The 24320-nt window shown below is 51.0% G+C and overlaps 2 pseudogenes; both read right to left on the bottom strand.

Moving 5' to 3' along the window:
• Positions 1–9156: 9156 nt before the first annotated feature.
• On the bottom strand, positions 9157–9333 carry LOC144116626 (U2 spliceosomal RNA; annotated as a pseudogene).
• A 1570-nt stretch (positions 9334–10903) lies between these two features.
• LOC144134970 (uncharacterized) lies at positions 10904–23480 on the bottom strand (annotated as a pseudogene).
• Positions 23481–24320: the final 840 nt, after the last annotated feature.

Raw genomic sequence — 24320 nt, forward strand, 5'->3', positions numbered from 1 at the left:
GGAGGCCGTCCATCGAAATGTCTACAGCAGGGTGTCTGGCGCGGCCCTCAACTTTAGCAAAAGCCAGGTAGGCTGGAAACGCTTATTGGTCAAAAAAACATGACTTCGCATGTGTGGCGTGTGACGTCATTGGTCAAGTGATTTTGAATGACGTCATGTCCGATTAGGACCAAAAATGCTTTCCTTGGATTTTTTTTTAGTTCCCAACATTTTCAGAGCGCGCGCGTCCTTCTCTCGCTACCATGCTTCTGTCCGGAATGGCGACAGTGTCCCAACGAGGGTCGACATCAACCTGATCGCGGTGACCGTGACACATCATGACAATCCTGATCGTTATAGACGTTTCAGCGTCTACTACAAGGTCTTCACTAAGCGGAAGAACATGCTGCAGCATATTAGAATTGCCCAGAAGTTGGAGGCGATAGGAGCATTCCGTAAGTGCGATCAGTTCAGCAGCGGGCTGCAACGCTGGAAAGTTTGGTTCGTCACTGCTGCGTAGTACACCGATTCCCTGCCGAAAGTCTGCGACTTGCCTTTGGGAACGACAAAAGTAATTATTTCTATATCGTGTATGAATTTGCAAGCAGTCAACTTGCTGTGACGTCCCTCAGTCTTTTTTTTCTTGGGACAGGGAGGGAGGGGTCTTTTTTGTTCTTGAGCAAGTTTGTGCGAATGTTTGCAAGCAAACTTTTGAGTACAAGCAAGCTTTGCACTCTGCACACTATGGCGTAATCTTGCTGGTGTTGGCATGGCAGTGAAAGAATGACAGGCTCAAGTTAGCGAACAATTCTGAGAGGAACGCTTGAGGTTTTCTATCTTGAACTTAGAGACTCACGTGGTATTATCGCGAGAACTTCCGCTTCTCATAAATTGCCGGCTACATTTAGGAAGAAGTCTAGGGCACCACGCTTAGAAAGAAAAGTGTGGCTCCTTCCTGTGGCGTCACATTTGCTTGTAGACACTCCTTGCCGAAATGACGAAATTTCGACCACCCCGGCACCCAAACCGAGCCTATATGAATCCGCCCCTCAAAAAGCTTGTACGCTTGTAGTGCACTGAAAGCCGAGGCAAATAGTGTCAATATGCGATCCATTTCAACAAATTTATATAGGACCATATAATTATTTTGGTCCTACATAAATGCAACCGCAAATAAATTTTGCGTATGGACACCTATCAAAATAGGATAATCAATTAAATAAGGTTTTTTAATAATGGAAGAGTGTAATATGTAGGAATCTATGCTTTGCTTCATTTTCTGGTTATGAAAACGATTGTCAAGCGCTTCGGACGAATTTATACAGTGTAAACACCCACAAAGCCACACTGCCATGAAAACAGCTGCAGTGCGTCTGCGGTATGATTTGCCGGAGAAAGGGGAAGGAGCAACGTTTTTCTCATATAAGTATTTGAGAGACACCAAAAATGGAGACCCGCGCGCTTTTTTTGTACTGTATGTAATGAAAACAAGTATAAAGGAACGCCACAGCTTGGCTTCGGAGAGAACGATTAAAATCATATGGAGCGGCAAAAGAGGGAAAAATGACGGCCATAAAGCATAGCCGGCACTCTTCGAGAACGGGCGCGGGCAAACGCCAGGACGCTCTTAATGACCAGCGAGTAAGCGACTTGACAGGCAGTCGAGGAGACCGACAACAAGCAGATCCTGCTTTCGAAGCGGCCGCCACATTACAGCCTCAAACCAAGCGCCCGGCCAATAACAGAAACCAAATTAAAACTAAATACACGGGGCAGTATGTTCGTACACCGTAACTAAATACAAGATCCCTCTTTCCTGAAAAGGCATCCGAGTTCACCCCCCCCCCGCACATCGCCGCCGTCATCCTCGCCCTGAGTGCTACTGCGACGCGCCTCCTCACTCGGACCGTGAGTGATGGCTGCGTTAATGGCGAAAACGTCCCTGAAAGCGCCGCACGCCAGGGGCTGCGGTGCGCTCAGCCAAAAGAGTAAAAGCAGCCCCGCTTCCATGCTTTGGGTCACACCTGCGAAGTTCAGCGTCCGGGCACGCGTCGTTCCGCCGTTTTCAAACGACGCCATCGTTAGCTCTGCTGAAGGGCGACCTGTTGCATGTATACAGGGTCACCGGCGAGCATGTGTATCGAGCCGTCTTGAGATGGGTGTCTGTTTCTTTGATCTCTAGAGAGATAGCGACACGGAGGCAGACAGTGCACAGGGCATCTTGTTTTCGCCTTCGTCGCTCGCTATAATCAGGATACGTTCGTACGCCGGCCACCGAACCGGCAACCATAGGGAATGTGCATTCGGCTGAGTGCCCCTCTGGCTTGAGAGGCCTCGCCACAACGGCGGCAGCCAGTAAATGATTCCGACCACCTTCCCACCGGCAACATGTTTCCCAGCACGTGCATCTTTGTACAATGAGAAACCATTTGGGTGGATCCTTGGCAAGCTCGTCTCCGGCAGAGTGGCGTTGCTCTATCTTCTGCGGGGAAAGCGTCATACACTAATAAAAATGAATCTAGCCCAAACAAGCATCGGCCTTACAAATACATTAAGAGCATTGAGTTAATGTTCGACCAAACAAAAATTAACATTGCTATAATGTTTTGGTGCTACCTGGAAAATTCACAAATGCAGAGAGAGAAGTGGTCGAGGAAAGGCAGGGAGGTTAACCAGTAAAATGTTCCGGTTGGCTACCCTGAACTGGGGGAGAAGGATGAGGGGAGCGTAAAAGAATAAGTAGAGAAATGCGGTCAGTAGCAAGCACGACAGGCAATGAAACAAGCACTGTAAGTAACAGGCCGCCGCAGATGTAACCAGCACACCTTGACGGCTGCCGACTGCTGCGACCTGAGTGGAATTAACTGATCGAGGGCCCTCCACCACAAGGCAGCGCTCACGTTTCAGTCTCAAGATAGGCTGCTGGCCGTTGAAGCTGATAATGTTGATGACAACGTAAGCATCGGAATTATTCTCTGAAGGATGAGGCTGGAGGATGCGTTGTGCCAGCTATTGGACAACTGCAAGCACTGGATTCAACAAATACAGCATCTGCAGTGCATTATGTGCAGCTGGCATGTGCATGCTGGAAAGCAGCACACGCATGGCATTCACGATTGGCTTTAGCATTGCAATCACTTGCTCGTCTGCGACCTGGTCCGGTTGCTGATCTACTACCCGACCAGCAGCAGTAGGCTCAACACACTGGGTGCGCGGTGCCGGGGTGGGTGCTTCGGTAGCGATGGCAAGTCACTTGCCGGTCCCGGTCTTGGACCGGAGTTGTGATTTGTGCTTGATTAGCAATGGTCTTGGGACTCTGAGTTCGCAATACCTGCTTGGTCACTGCGGGTCTGTGTAGCTCAGGCAGGGATAGCCAAGGCCCGTCTGCGACAGCCGTCTGTATCTTGCCAGTCATATTGCTCCCAATCCTTAAATTATTATGCGGAGGGGCAGGACAAGTTGCGGAAATTCTTGGAAGATCCTTTCCAATGCTCGTTACAATTTTAGAAGGTCTGTGACGAGGGCGACGACGTCGTCGCACCTTAGCGGCAGCTTCTCTGTGTCTGGAATTGTCTCGTCATTTGTTAGAGTGTCGCACTTTCCCTTGTCAGGCGAGGACAATCTTTTGAGGCAGCGTCATGACGGCCGCGGCAATTGGCACACGTAATAACTGTGGCCCGGCAAGAATCGTGTCTTTGTGGCTGGGTACACCGCGGGCACACGATGGGCAAATTGCCCACACTACTCACGTGTCCTATCTTTATGCATTTCCGGCACTGGAGAGGCTCGCGTCAACGGAATCATGCTCGAACGCTGTAACTAGACAACGAGCTCACATCCTCTACTGCGCAACAAAATCTCATCTTTCATCGTCTTCTTGCACACTGTAGGAAAGTACAGCGCTCGGCTCGAACCAGTTACGAACGTTCTGCAAGGTGTATCCATGGGCTCCCATTCTGTGCATGACCACATCACTGAGCTGCAACGTATTTTTCGCGGCCACCGGACAAACGCTGTAGAGTTATCTTGCATCATGAATGCAGCAAGGGAGGCAGCCAATCACTTAAATGTGGTGATACCTGTACCAATACAAGTCTCTCGTCAGGCCCACCGAGAGAACTACGGTTTTCAGTCGCCGGAGGAATACTAGCGTGCGGCAATATATGTGCCATACTTGGACTCACTCACTGCTTATTTAGCTCGCCGCTTTTCTGAAAGCAATGAGAGAAGCTTCAAACTTCTCCAGCTGCATCCATTAAAAATGAAGCACTTGAGCCATGTTGAGTTCGCTGCCCTCGCCGAAGAACTCCAATGCTTTTACGGCATCGACAACTTCAAGGAAGATGCCATCTCTTGGTACGAGATGTGGTGCAACAAAACTGGGGAGCCATCAGAAATAACTTACTGCGAGCTTCTACATCAGGTAAAGACATTATTACCCGGTGTTGCAAAAGCCATTGAGGTGGCCCTGGCTTTGCCAGTACTGAATGTACGGTCGAGCGCTCCTTCAGGACAATGAGGAGAGTGAAAACCTGGCTACGCTCAACGATGACAAACAACAGGCTGGACGGCCTTTGTCGGATGAGCGTGCACCGATAGCGTGTAATGAAGCACAGAAATGACTTTATCACCCGTAGCCGCCGCGGTGGCTGAGTGGCTACGGTGCTGTACTGCTGACCCGAAAGACGCGTTTTCGATCCCGGCCGCGGTGGTTGAATTTCGATGGAGGCGAAATTCTAGAGGCCCGTGTACTGTGCAATGTCAGTGCACGTTAAAGAACCCCAGGTGGTCGAAATCTCCGGAGCCCTTCACTACGGCGTCCCTCATAGCTCGAGTCGCTTTGGGACGTTAAACCCCCTAAACTAAACCATACCGACTTTATCACCCGTGTCATCACGCAATTCACCCAGAAAAATCCGAGGCGTCTGCAGTTGCTGTTCAAGGAAGACTGAATGAGTGGCTGTAGTTGCGTGTTTGTGAACATGTTGTGTTGTGTGCTGGTCATCAATTCAGCAAGACTGAGCACTCTTCTCCACGAAGTGATAGTATCTTTTTGCATTTTTTATTCAGACGCACTGGATTTCTTGTAGCCATAAAGGAAAGAATGGTCAACACAAGGAGCGTGTTGAAAACGGTCAGAGAGGCAGCCAGTGTTTAGCTTCTAGTCCCTCGAGATCAGTGAAAGTTAGGACCACGAGAATTTTCATATACTAAGCGTGGCGCTAGGTGTAGAAGAGCCTTTTATTTGCCGTCAAGTTCTTCTGAAGGAGCTTTAATGTTAGGGAAGGTCAGTTTCACCTTCGCGGCACTTCATGAAGCTTCATGAAACGAACATGGAGGCAAGATTACCAATCACTTTTCAGTCGAAACGCCGCGCATTCAAAATACTTCAAAATACGATTTTTGTTCATGTACTCTACGCGTATAATAAAAGCTCACCTAAACATACAGATGAGCGGTATGTTTTAAGTAGCCTAAAAAACCAAATATCAACCTTTCGCGCCCCATTACCAAACGCAGCTGAAATGCATGCAGTGACGCACTGCTGAACGACTTGTCCCAAAACAACGCTGTCTGATTCAATTGCGGTATTGAGTGACTAATACAGAGTAAAACAAATGTAAAGCATAAATTTTGTTCCCCTCATTTGAGCTGCCAGGAATACAACTGACTATTCACGGATAATTATAACCGGTATATACGCTTTAGTTTGGGGGGGGGGATGTTATTGAAGGAAGGAAAAATAGAAAGTTGGGGCCACGCGACGCGTCCAGTAATTTCTCTCTGGAACGAGGCAATGGTCGCTGCGCCGCGCTGGGGGAGGGGGAAGGTAAAGGAAAGAGCGTAGAAATAGAGGGGTACGTGCTCGCCGAGAGGAAGTCGCAATTCCCGCAGTCGAGCAGGGAAGGGAGGCCGAGCCGAGAGCAGAGCGCCGATGCGCACTCGGCTGGGTGATGGAGCCGACTGAGCTCGCGGGGGGCGTGGCTTGAGGCGCGCGGACCGCAGGGAGGCGCAGGCTTCTGGGCCAATGGGGAGGCACCTGAATGGTGGTGTACCGCATAAGCAGATGGCGGGCAAGGAATTTGCGCGCAAAGGAAGAAGTAGGATGCCGCGAAGGGGATGGGGGCATGGAATGCCCGTAAAGAGATACAAAGTCGACCCAAGGCGGGAAGGGGTGGCGAGCGAACCAGCCCGACGGCAAGAGAGCGGGAGGCCACGGGAAACAAGGCGCCCGAAGGGGCGAAGCGGTGGCGGCAGAAGCGGATGAGTCCGGGGGTCCCTGCCCATGAACACGACAACGCAGACTGCCGCCCATAGATAGTGTAGGCGTGTCAATGCACCCCGTGTTTGCTGACAAGTGCGGCCAACCCCGTGGAGCCCACGCCACCACGAGAAAACCCACAATACGAGCAGATGGGCGGTTCGCTCGAGTAGGGAATGCCTTAGAGGGCGGACGTAAGTTTTACAAGGAAATGCAACAAGAGAGGCGCAAAAGAGAAATTAGAGGGCACGAAGTGCGCTCGAAGGGTGGGGGTCTGATGGACACAAAGAAAAAGCGGGCCGTTGAGGCGCGCCGAAAAGGGCGAGGTGTGAACACCCGCAGGGAATGCCTTGACGGCAGGAAAATTTGGGAGTACCACGTGGGCGGATGGCGGGCAGTGTAGTTGCGCGCACTGAAGAAAGGGAGCGAGGAAATCTACAAGGGAGTATAGCCCCGTGCGAAAAGAGCGCGCGAACAGAATCGCAGCGTGGCGAACGGACCGGGAGGGCAAGTGCAGCGAGGCGCCCGACGGAGCGAAGCGGTGGCGGCAGAAGCGGATGAGTCCGGGGGCTTCCCATCGCGAACGCGACAACGCAGACTACCGCCCTTAGATAGCGAAGTACGCGTGCACGCACCCCGTGTGTGCCGTCAACTGCGGCCAACCCCTGGGCGCACGCGCAACAACGAGAACGCCCGGAAAATGCGCCGAAAAGCGGACTGCCCGCACGCTATAGCCACAGAGGGGCAGAATTGAGATTAGAAAAGGAGGACGACTGAATAAGAAGCCGTGAAAGTGGAATGCGGGAAAAAACCGCAATAAGGGGGCATAAGTAGCGCCCGAGTGAGGAAAGCGGGCCGGAGAGGCGCGCGGGTAGGGGGAGTAGAAATTACTCGCAAAGGAGTGCTGTGAAGGCAGGAGAATGAGAGCGGGCCAGAATGGCGCGAGGGAAAGAGGGTATTAGGAAGCCCCGAAGGACAAAGTTGCCATTGAGGCAGGAGGGGAAAGCAGGCACACGAGGTGCGCGCGAAAAAGTCCCCGTTCGTCCAGAATCCACAGGGAGATGTCCGAGCAGCAGACACACGCGGACACAGCACCGTGGTAAACCGTTCGAAGGAGGAGGGAAAGTCTGCTGGGTAAACCGCTGCAGTGCAGGGGCGTAGGAGTTTAGCTGATGTAGGACCACAGAATATGAGGCGCAGCAAGGTTTCTTGGGTTTCTTGAGTAATCCAAGGTAGCGGGCCGAAGTAGGGCGCGCGTAGTGGAAGCGAGGGCCTCGGAGGACGCCGACGGGCGAGAACAAAGGGCCTGGTGAGAGACCCCGGCCGCCGGCGAGTGCACTCGCCGGCGGCCGGAAGGAAACTCATGCTTTAGATTGGGCTCGTTCTGTATAATATCACAGAGAATTCAGTAAAACATGACGTTAAAACTCTGCTTATTCGGTATAACAAGGTTGTCGCTAAAATAAAAAGAAAAACTAAGTGTCTTTCATTTATTTTTTAAGTAAAGAAGCACAAGCGAAAAAGTAGACAAAAATCGTGACGTATCTGCCATATTGACAGTCGGGAAATTACCGGGAAATAAAGTGGCCAGAAACACGAACATCGTCTGAACAGGTTAAAACGCTTGTATCGGCATGCGCAACAAAGTTGGTCTGGTAGATCACGGGAATGTGGGGCAAGCGGGTTTTGATCAAGACCTGCACCACTGCAAGCTGACAACTGCAGCGGCCATGCTGCGCACACGAGCTGCCCGCGTCGAAACAGCTGCTACCATCTTAGATGTGCACCCGCATCGGGTTCCTTTAGCAAAATGTGTTAAATACCGCTAAGGAAAGCTACTGCAAGCAAATCAAAAGCGCTTCAAAGCACTAATGACTCGGGCTGCTGCACAGGTGGCGCGGAGAAGGACTGTAGGTAAGATGGCGGCTTGGTCGCTTCCGGTAAGCGCATGCAGGCGCAGTGCGCTTTGTGAAATCGGTCTAATACTTTTTGCCGGGCGCCGGGCGTAAAATGGACAGCAGAACTTGTGGACCAGTTGGACTATGTGGGGCCGCCTTTACTGCTGTACAGGCTCGGAAGTAGGTGGCGGGTCCTGGTACCGCGCGGTCTCGGCATCAGCGCACCAACGGCGCTCACTCCTCTTGCCTTCTACGCCGCTTCGGGAAGAGATGTTTCCGGGTGGGGCTTGACGCGCCATGAGTGCATCCAGACTTCGTGCGGCCCTCTGTTTCTCTGATTCACCGCCGGGCATTCGGCAGACGGGCGCGCCTGACCCGAAATCGGCGGACGCCCTTTGTAGCAACCTACCGCACGCGGAGAGGGACTTCCGGTGGCGCGCCGAGTGGGGCATGCTCCCCACCAAAGACAGGCTCCACTCCTGGCGCTTGGTTCCAGACTCGCGCTGCATGAACTGTGCTCAGGCTGAGGCACAAACAAATATCCTTGAAGAGTGTGTTGTGGCTAGCACACTGAGCCGTTTAGATTCACGCGCTTTTTCCATCCCTGTGTCGCGCGAAGGAAAAATAAATAGCTGTTGTTTAGCTCTGGTTAAACCTGGAGTTACGCGATAGCTACAGCTGGCCGAGTGCAACTCGCTCAGTCGAATTGCAAAGTCAGTCTTTCGCCGCTGTGTTTAGCTTGGAGTTCCTTTTCCATCTTCGTCCCTAGACATGGATTCACCCTCTCCCCCTCTCCACTCCTCCCCCACTCGCTTTCGCCGGCGCGCCACGCCGCCGGCAGCTGCCACGGCAGCCATAGCGCCGCTTGCTTGCTTGCTGTTGTTGTCAGGAAAAATGTAGAGGAAAGTGCACAGGCCTGCCCACTAGCTCTAGTTGAGCCACAATCGCTGCCACGTGCTGAAAGTAGGAGAGTTAAAGATAGGAGAGCAAAAAGTGAAAGAAAAGACGCGCGCTTTTATGCCCCAGGCCGATACCGGAGGCAATGCAATACCAGGCCAACCTGTGGCAGAGGTGAAGCAAGCTTCAAGCACTCCGCCACATTTCCAAAAATGAGTTTAATATCTTGGGCCCAAATGGGACCCGTAGCAGATATTAAATCAGATATTAAATGCCAGCATAATGCTAGCTAGCAATGCTAGCATAATGTACGCGCGCGGCGCGCACACCAGCTGCGTGCTCTGTCCTCACTCCGCGCATGCGCACAACTGACGAGGCCGCCGGTGTCTGCTCTGCCGTCGGCACAGCGGCGAGCACACCAGCTGCGGGCTATGACGTCACTGCGCATGCGCACAGCTGGCAGACCAGTGGTGCCACGCTGACCTCGCGAAGTGGCTGGCGTATTGTAGCTATCGCTAAAAAACCGCGCGGGAAGTTCGAGCCTCTTGACGCGGCTCATCGGTCTGATCCTTTGGAAAAACAGGAATGCTGCCGTATAATTGCGCCAACCACGTCGGCTCATGTTCCTGATGCTAGCACGTCCATCTCTCGGTGATTTTATGGGGCTACCTAGATAGCCAACTCCTTACCCTTGGAGAGCAAAGCTTCCTCCGCAGGTGGTTGATGCCACACATCAAACTCAGGAAGGGTGCCGTGTCACTAGGGGCAAGATATTAATCTATGCATTTGCTACACTTTAGGCGAACCCTTTCTCTCAATTGCCCTGTAGGTTTTTACAGCTAATCTTGTTTGGCTTGTGAAGTCACAGGCCTGCGTCTCTCCTTGTTTATGTGAGAGCTCAAAGGACCATTGACTGCGCAGAATTCAATATGCTCTGTGGCCGGGGCTCCCGCGGGAGTTTATTTCATTTTCTTTCCTTCAAAATGTATGAATGAAGTCCATAAGATCTGCTTGCACAAAGTTGTGATTTTTGATTTCGAGACTTTTTCCTCCTGTACCGCACTACCTCTGCATGCCCCGTGTCCTCTGTTTGCTCGACTCTTATTTGAATCCTTGTAAGCTACGTATTCGTGTTTTTCAATAAACTTTCTTTATCTCTTATTTTATTCCATTACGTAACCACGTCGGTTACCGCGGCAATCACTAGGTTACGATTTGCCATTATAACGCATTACCCAGGGTTACAAAACGCGAGAAGTAGTCTCACGCTCTAAAATCACGGGCATTGGTCCGGCAGATGGTGCCCAGAAAGCAACCATGGAGGCTGGTGGGCCTGGGAGGTCTCGTGACCTTACAGCGTCCTCACAGCCTGCCAACCAGATTGTTAGCAAACTGCCTACCGTGGCAGGTGGTAGTTAAATTAACTATTGGTTGCTCGGAAAGAGCAACCTATAGCGCACAAGGCTCAAGAACATGGAAGCGCCTGCCATCGTAGGGCAGTGGTGGATCGCTTAACCGCCGCACCACTGCGCCAGGAGGAGTATGAGGACTACCAGGGGTCTGTGAATGTAAAGTAGAGAATGACCGCTTGCATATATGGGAAGTAATCCATTACGCTTTCGCGTTACCTGTCTCTTCAATTTTTTGTTTTGCCGAAACAGATGGGCGCCTGGTTGCAGTTAAAGATTTGTAGCTGGCCATCAGTAACCGTCATAGATTCAGTACATGCTATGATTAACGCGACTAACTGATTGAAGCCCATGTTTATTCCACATTAGAATGCGCCGAAGGCGCTACGGTGGAAGGGGATGTTGTTAAGGAGAAGGGGTAAGGCTGCCTCCTTTTTATTAAAACTTCCTGGAGGCAGCTAAGTGGAGGCTGTGTGCCTCTCGAGAGCGTTGCGGAGCTGTTCGTCAACCAGCTACGCCTCAGAGTCATGGATGAACACGAGGAGTGCCCGCCAGAGCTCGATGGCACAATCTGGAGACGAGGTATCGGGGCAGGCCCAGGTCCAGATGGAAGAAGTCCACGGCTCCTGCTTAAACGTGGCCAGCACTCGATGGCGAGGTGGTGTGTACAGAGGACATTCCCAGAACAGGTAGTTCATATTCGCACCGCAGTTGCACCTCGACCAGGAACCAGATACAGGTGGCATCCTGCCGTCCCAATGAAAACGGTCCACCAAGATAGGATTAAGAATGGTGCCTGTTTGAATCCGCCGCAGCAGGACCGATTCTCTTCGCGTGAATACCACCAGAGCAAGCGCAGGTATAGAGAGGGGGTTGCCCACAGCAGTGAGGAAGGCGGCGCAAAGTGGTTTCGTCACAGGCCTCTCCGCGATCAGATCTGCTACCTCAGGTGTGGTAGCGACGGAACGAGGAGTATCAGTGCGAGAGAGATCAGCGCGTGCTATACTCTATGAGCCTTCTCGTTTCCATGGATACCGAAGTGCGCGGAAAGTGCGAAGTGCGCATGTTACCGAATGGATGATTACATGCTGACCGCGTTCGCGAAGCAGGCATGCGTTATGCCTTATGTTCTGCATTATAGGGTCCATATAAAGAACGCTGGCGCATGCCCGGTAGGCAGCTTGAGAGTACGTGCACAGACGACGGTGAATGGGTTCAGTTTCCGAAGAAAGTGCGAAAGCCGACTGCAAATAGTCTGAAATGGCCATTAGTTTGGCTCAGCTACTAGACTGCGCTCCTGCCGATGTATGGAGGGGGGGGGGATCGGCCCTTATTCTCTGTTGTCTGGTCGTACCACGCAGTCGCATAGCAAGTGTGGCTGCTGCCGTCTGCAGGAAGTGCAGCGTCCGTGTACAGAACACGTTCAGTTGAGGGGAGTGAGCGCCGCGCCGCATTCGCAGATGCGCATCGATATGTAGTGGAAGTGGCTTCCCTTCAGTGAGTGGCGTGGTTTCCTGTTGTGGCGTCTTGCTCGGCAAAGTGGGAAATGTGTGTACATGGTGCCTGAGGATCCGCCTGCGTTTGTGCCGCGAAGTCGAGTTTGGTGCGTGTGGGTGCGCATGTCGAGGAGCTCTGAAGGGTCATTGAGCTTGCTGAAGCTCTTGAGCGCATCAAGGCGTGTGTACCCCGAAAGTCCTGTGACAATGTAACTGGCCTCATTAAGTAAGCGGTCAAGCGCGACACTCCGTTCAGTTAACAGGATGATATTGCAGCCCGTAGATGATGCGGCGACGAGAAAAAGTATTGTTGTGTTTAATGGCACGTAGGCAGCTATGGCCATCATGCGCCAAGCACAAGGTATAGAAAATTTTTCTGCAGAACTTTATAAAATTTGCAAAAAGTGATTGGTGGTGTAGACGGCCTAAAATGTTTGTTTTTCTACCAAGTGATGCCAAAGAAAAGACAAAGCTTTAACGAAAGTCGAGTAACCTCTGCAACTATCATTGCATGTGCAAGGACGTTGAGGCTCCCAACCAATCGAATAAAGACCACAGCCTTCTTCTCAGAAATGAGAAAACAGCTGAGGTGTGGTTAAAAAAGTCTCTTCTTATAAATTACTCAATATTATCAGATCTACAATTTGTTGAAAACTGCTGTCTTTAAAAACATAAAAATATGTGAAATGTGAGCAAGTGCATCTTCACCTAAGAGTGGAATTTCACCTAAGGGTGAAATTGCCTGTGTTCAGTGTAAAAAACTTCAAAATACATTTTCCTCAGTGTTCCAAGTTTTCTACATGAAAATAAAACATGGTTTATTGTTAGCTCATCTTCGCATAATTCACATTTGGGCTTCTCTTATTTCGTCAGTAGGAAATTATGTGTTAGATGTGTGGGTGTTATACGGACACGGCAGATAATCACTTCCTTGAAACGCTCTCAGCGGGTGCAGGACTTCCATTCTCCTAAAACTGGTTTTACAAAGTGTATATTGTAATTCGCTTCATTGTCCCAAGCGGACTGCCACTTTTTGCTTTTTTTACAATTTACCGAGTTCATGCAATCCTTAAAGAGAATATTTTCTTTTTTATTTGCTTGCCACGAGCCTTTGAAGCGCAGAGTTCGTCTCTCTCGTTGTGTCAATTCCGAGATGACTCGGCACCCAGCAAAGTTTTATATTTTTTCCTTGAGTTATGACTTTTGTTATGTTGTGTATGATGTCACCGTGCATCGGAGTGATTGCATTTGTTAGAGTGGAGAGCGGCAAGTAAACTGAGAGAGTGTGTGTAAATAATACTGTTTCTGAGGTTCTCATTCAGTATTTTTCTTGAACTATGACTTTTGTTATGTTGTGTATGATGCCACCGATCATCCTTCTCTTCATAAGCACATCATTTAATACTGTGACATTCCGTGTGTGCTACGAGGATCCACGTTCGACGGCGCGGCGTAGACGGAGACCCGTGACAGCGGCATCATCAATTACCCAGCCATGCTCTTTGAGTGACGACCAGAAAAACCGGACCCGCCGCCGCCCCGGGGAAACAGGCTTTATCCTCCCCAATTTCTGGTTACATTCCAGGACAAGGGAGCTGTCAGCGGGCCAGAGCGCGCCGTACCACAGCCGACGCTATGCGATACCGCGAAGACGACATTCTTTCCCTCCCCCCCCTTTGTCGTGGGCTATCGCCGGGAAGGCACCCACAGCTTCCCAGAAGGGCCGCGACGGACACCTGTCATGGCGGACAGGCAGTACTCGCCAAGAATGTGGAAAGACAGGTGCTAGTGAATTAGCTCCGAAGAGAGAGCCTGTGTATACTCTCACTTGAGAGAGAGTGGTGGCGTTTTTGTTGTTTATTTAGTTTGTATTGTTAACAGACTCTGGGTTCGAGGCTAAGCCCAACCCAAAGGGGTGGTCCCCATCTCGCATGTTATTTTGGATTGGAGAATTGATGCTTTGGGCGGGCCACTGGAAATGACCGCCCTTAGTCCTTTGTTAATCAAGTGCTTAAAAGCACATGTAAACGGATGCAGTCGAGTCTGAGCTGGGGCTCCATGCTTAGCATGTAATGTGATGCTACTTAGGCACTAACCTGCCCGGTCGATGAGTAAAGTAGTGCAAAGTTTGTTCTTTTGTAAATTCAGTTCTGCTTTTTCCAGTTTAACTCTCTGTATATGTATGTTGTAAAATTATGCTCTGCTGTCATCATCTACAAGCTAGCCTCCTGTTCATCTTCCAAGCCGAACGACACTAGAGGAAGGGTTTGTGAACCATCCTCGAAGAAACGGACGACTATTGAAATTCTACTGCCTACACGCTGAGGACGACATCGTTCGCCAAGAGAGCCTTCAGTGCCGAAGCCCGACGGCGTGCAGCTTCTGCCAGCAACCGCTCGAGCCCAACTCCGGAGCCACTCCATCGCCCCCATGAAGTCGTCGGCACGTAAGCTCGGACGCCCCAGCCTCTGATGTATAACCTTAACCATGTGTAATTATTGAATATACCTGTTTGTTTAAACTGAGCCATACGGTGTCTCTTTGCCTCTCCGTCCCGTGTGGACCTGCGCATTATGGGGGTCATCACACTGGTGTCAGAAGTGGGGTCTCAAAAGCAAATGTCCTCTGAATGCTGTGACATTCATGACTTCAAAATTGTAATCAAAAGGGAATCACGGGACTGATTGTGGGACTTTTACCCCCATTTGAGAGGCTTGAGGCACTGGAGGGCTTGAAAAAAAAATGACTGTATCTGAGGGAGCTCCCACTCCACAGCCGTCGCTCGGAGCAAGCATGCTGGCATTAGGAAGCGTCATTCCGACGTTTACGGGAGATAAGACAGGGGTTCCAATCTGCGATTTCTTTTCCATGCTAGAAGAGATTGGGAAAATGGGGGGATGGTCCGATGCTCAAATGCTGGGAATGGCGAGGTGTAAGATGGCAGGAGCTGCTCATGATTTTGCATGGCGAGACGAAAAAGTAAAATCCACAAAATCATTTGCGGAATTTAAGAAGCTCGCGTTTGAGCATTTTGACACTGAACCACGTCACGTGCGAGTACAGAGGTTCCGTGACGCCGGACAGATGGTAGGGGAGGACGTGCGAACGTTTGCGTCGCGGCTTCAGCGCTTAGCGCGCGATACGTTAAGCAGGGAGGAGGAAGGAGACCAGCTTAAGAAGAAATACGCGGAGGATATACTTAAAGAGGAAATGACCGCTTTGTTCGTGGCTGGTCTGCAAGACCCCGTGCGCCGGTTCGTGCTCTCGCGCAAGCCGAGCAATTTCGACCAAGCCGTGGAGGCCGCATTGGATGAGGAACAAAATGAGGCGTTAACGACAGCCGCAGCGAGAGTACGCGTCATAGAGAGAGTGGTGCTCAACCCTGAGGTTGCTCTCTTGACAGAGCGGTTAGATCGCTTAGAACAGCTGCTATCTCAGCAGGTAGAATGCCAGGTTGAAGCGCGCGCTCAACAGCGCCCATTCGCTGGAAACCGGAGACCGCCACAAAGCTACAGGCGCGGTATGCGAGATTTTGAAGAAATCGTATGCTTCGCTTGCCAGGGTCGCGGACACATCGCCAGGTTCTGCCAAAACGTGCGCCGTGGGGAGCCACAAAGAGAAGCAGGCGAGTCACGCCCTAAGCAAGCCTACAGCGGGGCTCCAGATACCGAGTCAAAAAACTAGTTAGTCCTCCCCAGCCTGAGGAGCGTGGGGAGGGAGCAGTAGATGATGAGGTGGTGGTAGTTTGTGTGGCCGACGAGGCATGCCCTGTTGTGCGTTGCAAGTTAAATGGTTGTTGTATGGAATTGTTGATAGATACGGGGTCAAAGGTGACATTGCTTAAGGAGAGCAGTTTTAACACGCTTCGAAGGAAGGGGGACCGCGAGGTATTGGAAGCGTCTGGTGGTATGGCAACCACATTTGTAGGCATAACGGGGGATCCTCTTGGCATAAGTGGACTCTACCGGTTACACTTCTCTCTCGGCGGAATTGCATTGGAGCACCCCTGCTACGTATGCCCGGACACGGTGTCTCTGCCAAACGGAGTGTCAGGTATATTAGGGCAGGATTTTTTGAGAAAAGGGAAGGTAGTAGTCTCATTCTCTGAGGAAGAGGTTAATGCGGGCGGCTCAAAAGTTCCGTTTTTGAACAGGAGAGGGGCTGAGATTCGCATTACCGATATTGACACCCGTCAAACAGTGGGATCATTGGAGAAGGTATATTCGCGGGTTGCCGTCCGGCTGGTCGAGGAAGCGGTCGTCCTTCCTTGGTCGGAGCACATTTTGTACGCGTTTGTGCCTTCAGATGTAGAGAGCGGCGCCGTGGGAGTGCTTGAGCCGGTCGACTCTCTCAGCAATGGCCTGAAGGCAGCCGCGTGCCTCGTGACAGTTAATGACGCCCACAGAGTGCCCCTACGGGTGGTTAACTGTAGCCAGCAGCCACTGAGCCTTCCCAAGAACAAAACATTGGCTTTCTTCACCTCTGCGATAGAGCAACGTGAGCCCACCGATACGGTACTCGCAACTGTAGAGCATGCTAGTCCTTCGGCTGCTCCAAAGGTGTCGTTCGATCTTTCTCACGTAAAATCCAGGGAGAGGGAGGCTCTGGCTGGTTTGCTGAACGACTACTCGGAGGTATTCGCCGCGTCCAACCTGGATTTGGGCTGCTGTGGCGTTATAAAGCACAGGATAGAAACCGGCACTTCATCGCCCGTTTACCAGCGTGCGTACAGGATTCCTTACTCCCAACGTGAGGAGATGGAGCGGCAGGTGCAGGACCTGATTGATCGCGGCATTGTCGAACACTCAAAGTCACCCTGGGGAGCACCAGCACTATTGGTGGAAAAGCCAGATGGCTCGTATCGATTGGTAGTGGACTACCGCAAACTAAATGCCGTAACTCGCATCGATCCATACCCCATCCCCAATATACAGGAGACGCTTTCTCAGCTGGGCTCTGCCAGGTACTTCACGGTAGTGGACATGGCGGCGGGATTCTGGCAGATAGCAATGGATCCGGCAGATGCCGAGAAAACGGCATTCAACACGCCCTCAGGGCACTATGAATGGAAAAGAATGCCGATGGGTCTGGCCAACAGCCCTGCTGTCTGGCAGAGAACCGCTGATGTTATCCTGGCAGGTCTTCTGGGGAGGCTGTGCTTCGTGTATATGGATGACATTATCATATACAGTGGCAGTTTTGATAACCATTTGCGCGATATTGAGCAGGTTTTGGTGCGACTAAGAGCAGCGGGTCTCAAACTGAAGCCCTCTAAGTGCCAATTCCTCAAAAACGAGGTGAAATACCTCGGGCACGTTGTTTCAGCTGACGGCGTGCGACCGGACCCTGAGAAACTAAGGTGTGTCTCGGATTTTCCATCCCCGACTAGCGTCCGCCAGGTCCGGCAGTTTCTCGGCCTGATCGGTTACTACCGAAGGCACATAGAGGAGTTCGCCAAGCTCGCTAAGCCGCTCACCGCCTTAACAGCCAAAAATGTCGCCTTTCGTTGGGACGAAAACGCGGAGAATGCTTTTGGGGCCCTGAAAAGGAAGCTAATGAGTGCACCGCTGTTACGCCACCCGGATTTTAGTTTGCCCTTCGTTATGGCCACAGATGCGTCAAAGTTCGCAGTTGGTGCCGTGCTATCTCAGGTTATCGAGGGCAAAGAACATCCCGTTGCTTTTGCTAGCCGACAGTTGAGCCCCACAGAGCAAAAGTACGGAGCTACGGAAAGGGAGTGCCTCGCCGTTGTCTGGGCAGTAAAGCACTTCAGATGCTACCTTTACGGCCGCAAATTCAAGCTAGTCACAGACTGCCATCCTCTGAAATGGGTGATGAGTGTCAGGGACCCTAGCTCGCGACTCGCTAGATGGAATCTACACCTGCAGGAATACTGCTTTGAAGTTGAGCACAAGTCAGGAAAGACACATCTGAATGCTGATGCACTCAGCCGCACAGCTGCCGTGGCAGCTATAGAAGAGTTTGTCCCCGTAGTCGACCCCGCCGAATTACGCACAGAGCAGTGCAAAGATCCTGACCTGAAGCGAATAATCGAAAGCTTAGAGGGCGCACCGTCTCATCCCGAACAGCTAGGTTATTTCATTGACAAAGACGGCACCCTGTGTCGGCGCACGAGGCCAACCAGGAAAGGGAGACCAGAGAAAACCGCTTGGGAGAGAGTCGTCATACCTCGGTCGTGGACAGAAAGGGTTCTTCGCGCGTTTCACGATGCGCCATGCGCCGGTCATTTTGGCGTAGCGAAGACACGCAGGCGTGTGGAGCGTTTGTACTTTTGGAGTGGCATGCGACAGGATGTTAGAGACTACTGTGCGAAGTGTCATTCCTGTCTCGAAAGAAAAACACCCAAGGGACGAAGACCAGCTCCAATTCAGCCGTTCCCTGAGGTTTCGGCTCCCTTCGAGCGGACAGGTATGGACATAATGGGCCCATTGCCCACGACCACTTCCGGAAACAAGTACATTTTAGTATTTGTAGACCACCTTTCAAAATACGCGGAAGCGGTAGCACTCCCAGATCAGAAGGCAGACACGGTTGCAAGAGCATTTGTCGAACAGATCGTGCTCCGACATGGACCCCCGAGGCAACTCTTGACAGATCGGGGAACGAACTTCGTGTCGCAGCTAATGAGGAGAGTTTGCGAGCTGCTTAAGATCGCTAAGAAGCAGACAACACCGTACCATCCGGCTTGCAACGGCGCGGTGGAGCGACTGAACCAAACCGTGGCCGGGTTCCTGTCGCATTTTGTTTCGCGCGACCAGCGGGACTGGGACTTGTGGCTCCCGTATGCAATGTTTGCCTACAATTCCGCAGCACACGAGAGCACGGGCGAATCGCCATTCTTTCTTCTCTACGGCCGAGACCCGGACCAGCCTAGTGAAGTGCCAGAGGGCCCCCGTCGTGTCCCATACGCTTCACTGGACGACTATAAGGTTGAGCTAGAATCGCGCTTGCAAGTGGCGAGGGACATCGCAAAGGAGTCCTTAAAGAAAGCGGCGAAGCGCAGGAAGGAGGTGCACGATCGCAGTGCTAGAGACGCGCCGTTTGATGTGGGGGACAGCGTGTACATTGAAAACTGCCAAAGGCAGATTGGGCTAGCTCGTAAGTTCCAGACGAAGTGGAGAGGACCGTGCGAGGTTGTCGAGAAGCTTTCTCCGGTAAACTTCAGAGTCCGAGACGTGAACCGGCGTTTGATAAGGATACACGCAAATCGCCTCAAGTCGGCACCGGTTCAGTATTCACGAAATGAGGAAAGGGAAAGCGCAGATTTTGATGGGGACAGAAGTGAAGCGGAGCGCGCAGATAGTTCGCAAGAAACGCCCTCTCCTGCATTTGTTCGGCAGGCGCCCGAGGTGACGGCCGGAATGCCACCGGATTTACTTCATGCATTGCTAGAAAAAGCGCGCGAGGTTGCCGCGCAGATAACGCCAGGAGAGGCTCCTGCCACGAGCCCTCGCGAGTCCCAAAGCAGACAAAGGGGCACAGACTTACTTAGTATGACTCATGAAGGCCGATATCCGCTGCGAAATCGGAAAGCTAAGTCGGACTAATGGCGTAAACAGAGCGGAGTTGTGAACTGGTTAGAATTGTGTAATGCCGCAGCTCATAACATTGCTATGTGCTTATGTGTTAAGTTATCGGAGTTGGTAGTTAAACCTTTCTGTCATTAAGTAACACCTTCACAGGACAGCATGCGGAGCGCATGCAGAACCTGCCCTACTTCCTTTCGTTATCTATATTTTTGTCTGTGCCGTGATCGTGCTAGAAGTGGGAGCTCCTTTGTAACTGTGGTAAATTTATTTCGTCCAGTTTGGACTAGAAAGGAGAGGCTTGGGTGCTGAGTTTCATGTTTATCTGTAAAAGAAGATCAGTGCTGCCCCTGGAGACGCCAGTATTGACAGCGGAGGCATATGGTGTTGTGCAGTGGTGTTGAGTGCAGCGAAAAGTGTTTTGTCGGACGCACTGTGCGAGGCGATTCAGAAAGACAAGGGGAGCTGCGTGGACTCAAATGTTCGGAGAACATTCTTCTGGAGGGTGAGCGAGTGTGACATTCCGTGTGTGCTACGAGGATCCACGTTCGACGGCGCGGCGTAGACGGAGACCCGTGACAGCGGCATCATCAATTACCCAGCCATGCTCTTTGAGTGACGACCAGAAAAACCGGACCCGCCGCCGCCCCGGGGAAACAGGCTTTATCCTCCCCAATTTCCGGTTACATTCCAGGACAAGGGAGCTGTCAGCGGGCCATAGCGCGCCGTACCACAGCCGACGCTATGCGATACCGCGAAGACGACATTCTTTCCCTCCCCCCCCTTTGTCGTGGGCTATCGCCGGGAAGGCACCCACAGCTTCCCAGAAGGGCCGCGACGGACACCTGTCATGGCGGACAGGCAGTACTCGCCAAGAATGTGGAAAGACAGGCGCTAGTGAATTAGCTCCGAAGAGAGAGCCTGTGTATACTCTCACTTGAGAGAGAGTGGTGGCGTTTTTGTTGTTTATTTAGTTTGTATTGTTAACAGACTCTGGGTTCGAGGCTAAGCCCAACCCAAAGGGGTGGTCCCCATCTCGCATGTTATTTTGGATTGGAGAATTGATGCTTTGGGCGGGCCACTGGAAATGACCGCCCTTAGTCCTTTGTTAATCAAGTGCTTAAAAGCACATGTAAACGGATGCAGTCGAGTCTGAGCTGGGGCTCCATGCTTAGCATGTAATGTGATGCTACTTAGGCACTAACCTGCCCGGTCGATGAGTAAAGTAGTGCAAAGTTTGTTCTTTTGTAAATTCAGTTCTGCTTTTTCCAGTTTAACTCTCTGTATATGTATGTTGTAAAATTATGCTCTGCTGTCATCATCTACAAGCTCGCCTCCTGTTCATCTTCCAAGCCGAACGACACTAGAGGAAGGGTTTGTGAACCATCCTCGAAGAAACGGACGACTATTGAAATTCTACTGCATACACGCTGAGGACGACATCGTTCGCCAAGAGAGCCTTCAGTGCCGAAGCCCGACGGCGTGCAGCTTCTGCCAGCAACCGCTCGAGCCCAACTCCGGAGCCACTCCATCGCCCCCATGAAGTCGTCGGCACGTAAGCTCGGACGCCCCAGCCTCTGATGTATAACCTTAACCATGTGTAATTATTGAATATACCTGTTTGTTTAAACTGAGCCATACGGTGTCTCTTTGCCTCTCCGTCCCGTGTGGACCTGCGCATTATGGGGGTCATCACAATACTATACTTGCCAAATGTCTCATTGTTTGTACACCATGAAGTTACTTTGAATGGCACTGAGACAAAAGTAAAAAGAAAGGAAATCAGAGCTAATGCGACAGTGCAAAGCAGACGTTCAGAAGAAAAGCCGTGCGCGTTGTTGCCCTAATTAAGGATTGGTCGGCAGCGTTCCGAAGGTCACACGTTCCCCTATGAAATGGAAACGGCCAAAAACCATATTTATATTTGGCTATGAGGCCTTAGCATGCCTGAAATGTCATCGTAACACGTAGGAATGTAAATTAACTATGCTTTATATAAACTGCTGCAATATACTGGAAATCGAAGCCATGACCCATGGGTTGCAAGTCAGATACGCTACCCCTAGGCCAAAGAGGCACTTTCGTTCTACTTGGTTAAGGAAAGAGTTCGAGTGTCTTCATGTGTTTCACGTGTTCTAGTGTGCCTGCTTAAGCATGCTAATGAGTATGTGTGATTAGAAAGAGGCGTTAATTACGAAAGATTGCAGCAAATAACCATTAACGCTGTGGCGTCATACCCTTAAGGGATAGCTTTAGCGTCACCCTATTTTTAGCACGTTGCCTACAAGGTCCATTCGGCGGTGCCAGTTTCCTAATTACTAATAATTTTGCGACGACTGAGTGTCACTGGGTCGGACGCGCCAAGGCAGAATGATAGCTTCGCCTTACGGCACTTGGACAAGACTTGTCGCAGTAGCGGAAATACTGATGTCCGAAACCACAAAATCCGCACCAGCGCTGGTAGCGCCAGTTTTAGACGTGTTCGCTATGCGTGCTTCCCATTCGAAACTTCCAGCATAGAGTTCGATTAACAACACACACATATACCTGCTCAGATGTTTAGGGGAATCCACCAAGGTGGAGTATATTTGTAATAAGGGTGCATTACTCACTGGCATCCACCCATGCACAGCCATACGACTACAAAGAAAAGCTATACAGCGTTCTCAGGAACTTCGCGGTTGAAGAAAAATTCGTCCTGGTCCGGGGTACGAACCCGGGACCACATATTAAGCGGAGAGTCACTCTATTACTCCCGTTTCGAGCATGTCGAATCCCCCCGTCCCCCTCTTTCGCTACCTCTTGCTCCCGCCTCCGCTTCGGTCCTTCCCCAGTGCTTCCTACTGCACCACTACTCCTGGCTGGCAGAAGTGATGACGGAGAAACGTTTCCTCCTGCTTACAACCTTAGCAGACAGGATGCCGAGCCACCGAGTTACAGCCAGCGTCTGCAACTCAAGTCGCCGGATCTTATCGCACTCTTTTGTGGCATAAGAAGTATTCGGAGCATACAATGCCTGGTCACATAGCATCTCCAAGCCGAGTGCCACAACTAGGCTTCCTGTAGACAAAAGCACACAAAACCAAAAAGCACGCATATAAAGAAGCATAAACGCAGCCAACTGTTCTCCAGTTTCTGTTTTGGCATGCTAGAAACACGATGCTATTCAACTACCCCACAATAACAATGATGCTTGCACTGCACGCCTGATTTTACAAATCTTACAATGATGATACAGCTCTCGACAAATCAGTCGCACGCTAACACAACTAAGGTTCTAGCAGCGATGAGAAACTATATTTAATATGATTTACCTTTTAGAACGAGTACAAACTTTCCTTTCCTTTATTGATCCATCTTTTTCGACGTTCCCATCGTAGCGCTTCTTGACGTCATCCGGGAGTTTGCGCCATGTTTCGTCCGAGAAGTATGCAGGCTTCCAGCGATAGTATTCTCCGGTGGGCACTTCTGATAACAAAATCAATAGAAACGGAAGAGCATTGATAAATGTCGCACACGAGATTAAGTGTTTCCTTACATTGCAAAAAATACGCGCGCAATGCGGCCCTGATGATAAGCCGTGCCACTGCTTCCTGGCAGCTACAGCTTCTCAGTCAACAGTGAACCTATGCTGCTGCAGTGAAGCAGGGTAGAGTCCGAGCGGGAATCTCTATTGAATATCCAACCACATGCAGCCTTTCTCGCATGCAACACTCCTGTGCGCATATATCGCTATGCATGACCCAATCCTTTAAAGGACACGAGCTCACATGACAGTTCCCGCAATGAAGACGACAGCAGCACGGTAAGGGGTTGCCTGAGGAGAAGAGGTTACGAACAGAGGAAAGCCGTTTTAATCGCGGGCACCTGCGTCTACCCTGTGGTAGTTTGACGGAGAAAAGTGTTGAAAATTGGAGCGCCACAATATCTGGGAAACTCAAAAACCATGCACACCTTAGGGCGTATGTGCTGGTAACGCTTTCACCAGTCATCTTTCAAGTGGCTGCTGTCGACACACAAAAATGTGGAGCGTAAATGGCATCAACTGGATCTAACTGCAATGATGTAAATTTCAGACATAAAGTATACCTTCTGTGCACTGTTTACAGCTAAGGAAGCTCTTTTGATGCATGAAGTGTGCATTGTTATAAATCAACAGGCCTCGTGGAGAGAATAGTAATTCTAGACCTCACTCTTCTGAAAATTCGGACTTACACAGACGCTACAAAAGCCCCTGTACGGAGATTAAAAGCAGACCCCATGTGCTCTAAAATTTGGACAAAGGCTGCACCGGTAACGGCGCCACATCGCCACCATTACTTCTCCACCTGCTTGCTCGCTTCCGCGCCGGTTTCTGCTGCAATTCATCGTTTAGATTGAATACATTTCAAACCTAGCGCTCGCCTTATTCGGCTCGAGCGCCGATGCCCTAGCCCCGCCTGTAGGAACCAAGTGTAGTCTCTCACATATCTAATGCGTGGTGCATGTCCGTAGCATTCCTTATAAGCTCATGCCGAACACAACCAAGGGAGGAGACACGGAGAGGTCAAGAGAAACAAGTGTCCCGCCTTTGCCACACGCCGCGAGCTACCGGGAGCAGCTTTTCCGGCAAGCAGACAAAGCGATGATGTCGATGATTACAATGGCTATTAATGTCAATAAATATCATGAAGATAACAGTACTGCTGGATCATGATGGCGTGTATTGATAGATGAGTGCTTGTGCAAAGGGGCTCAGAATGCGATTTCGCAGCGATAGCTCTTAGTGCCAATTCTCTCGTTTCGTGGCATGCAGATGTGTCCTCACAGCAAGACATATGAAATCATTTAAA

This window comes from Amblyomma americanum, chromosome 1 (assembly GCF_052857255.1).
Source record: "Amblyomma americanum isolate KBUSLIRL-KWMA chromosome 1, ASM5285725v1, whole genome shotgun sequence".
Lineage (NCBI taxonomy): Eukaryota > Metazoa > Arthropoda > Arachnida > Ixodida > Ixodidae > Amblyomma > Amblyomma americanum.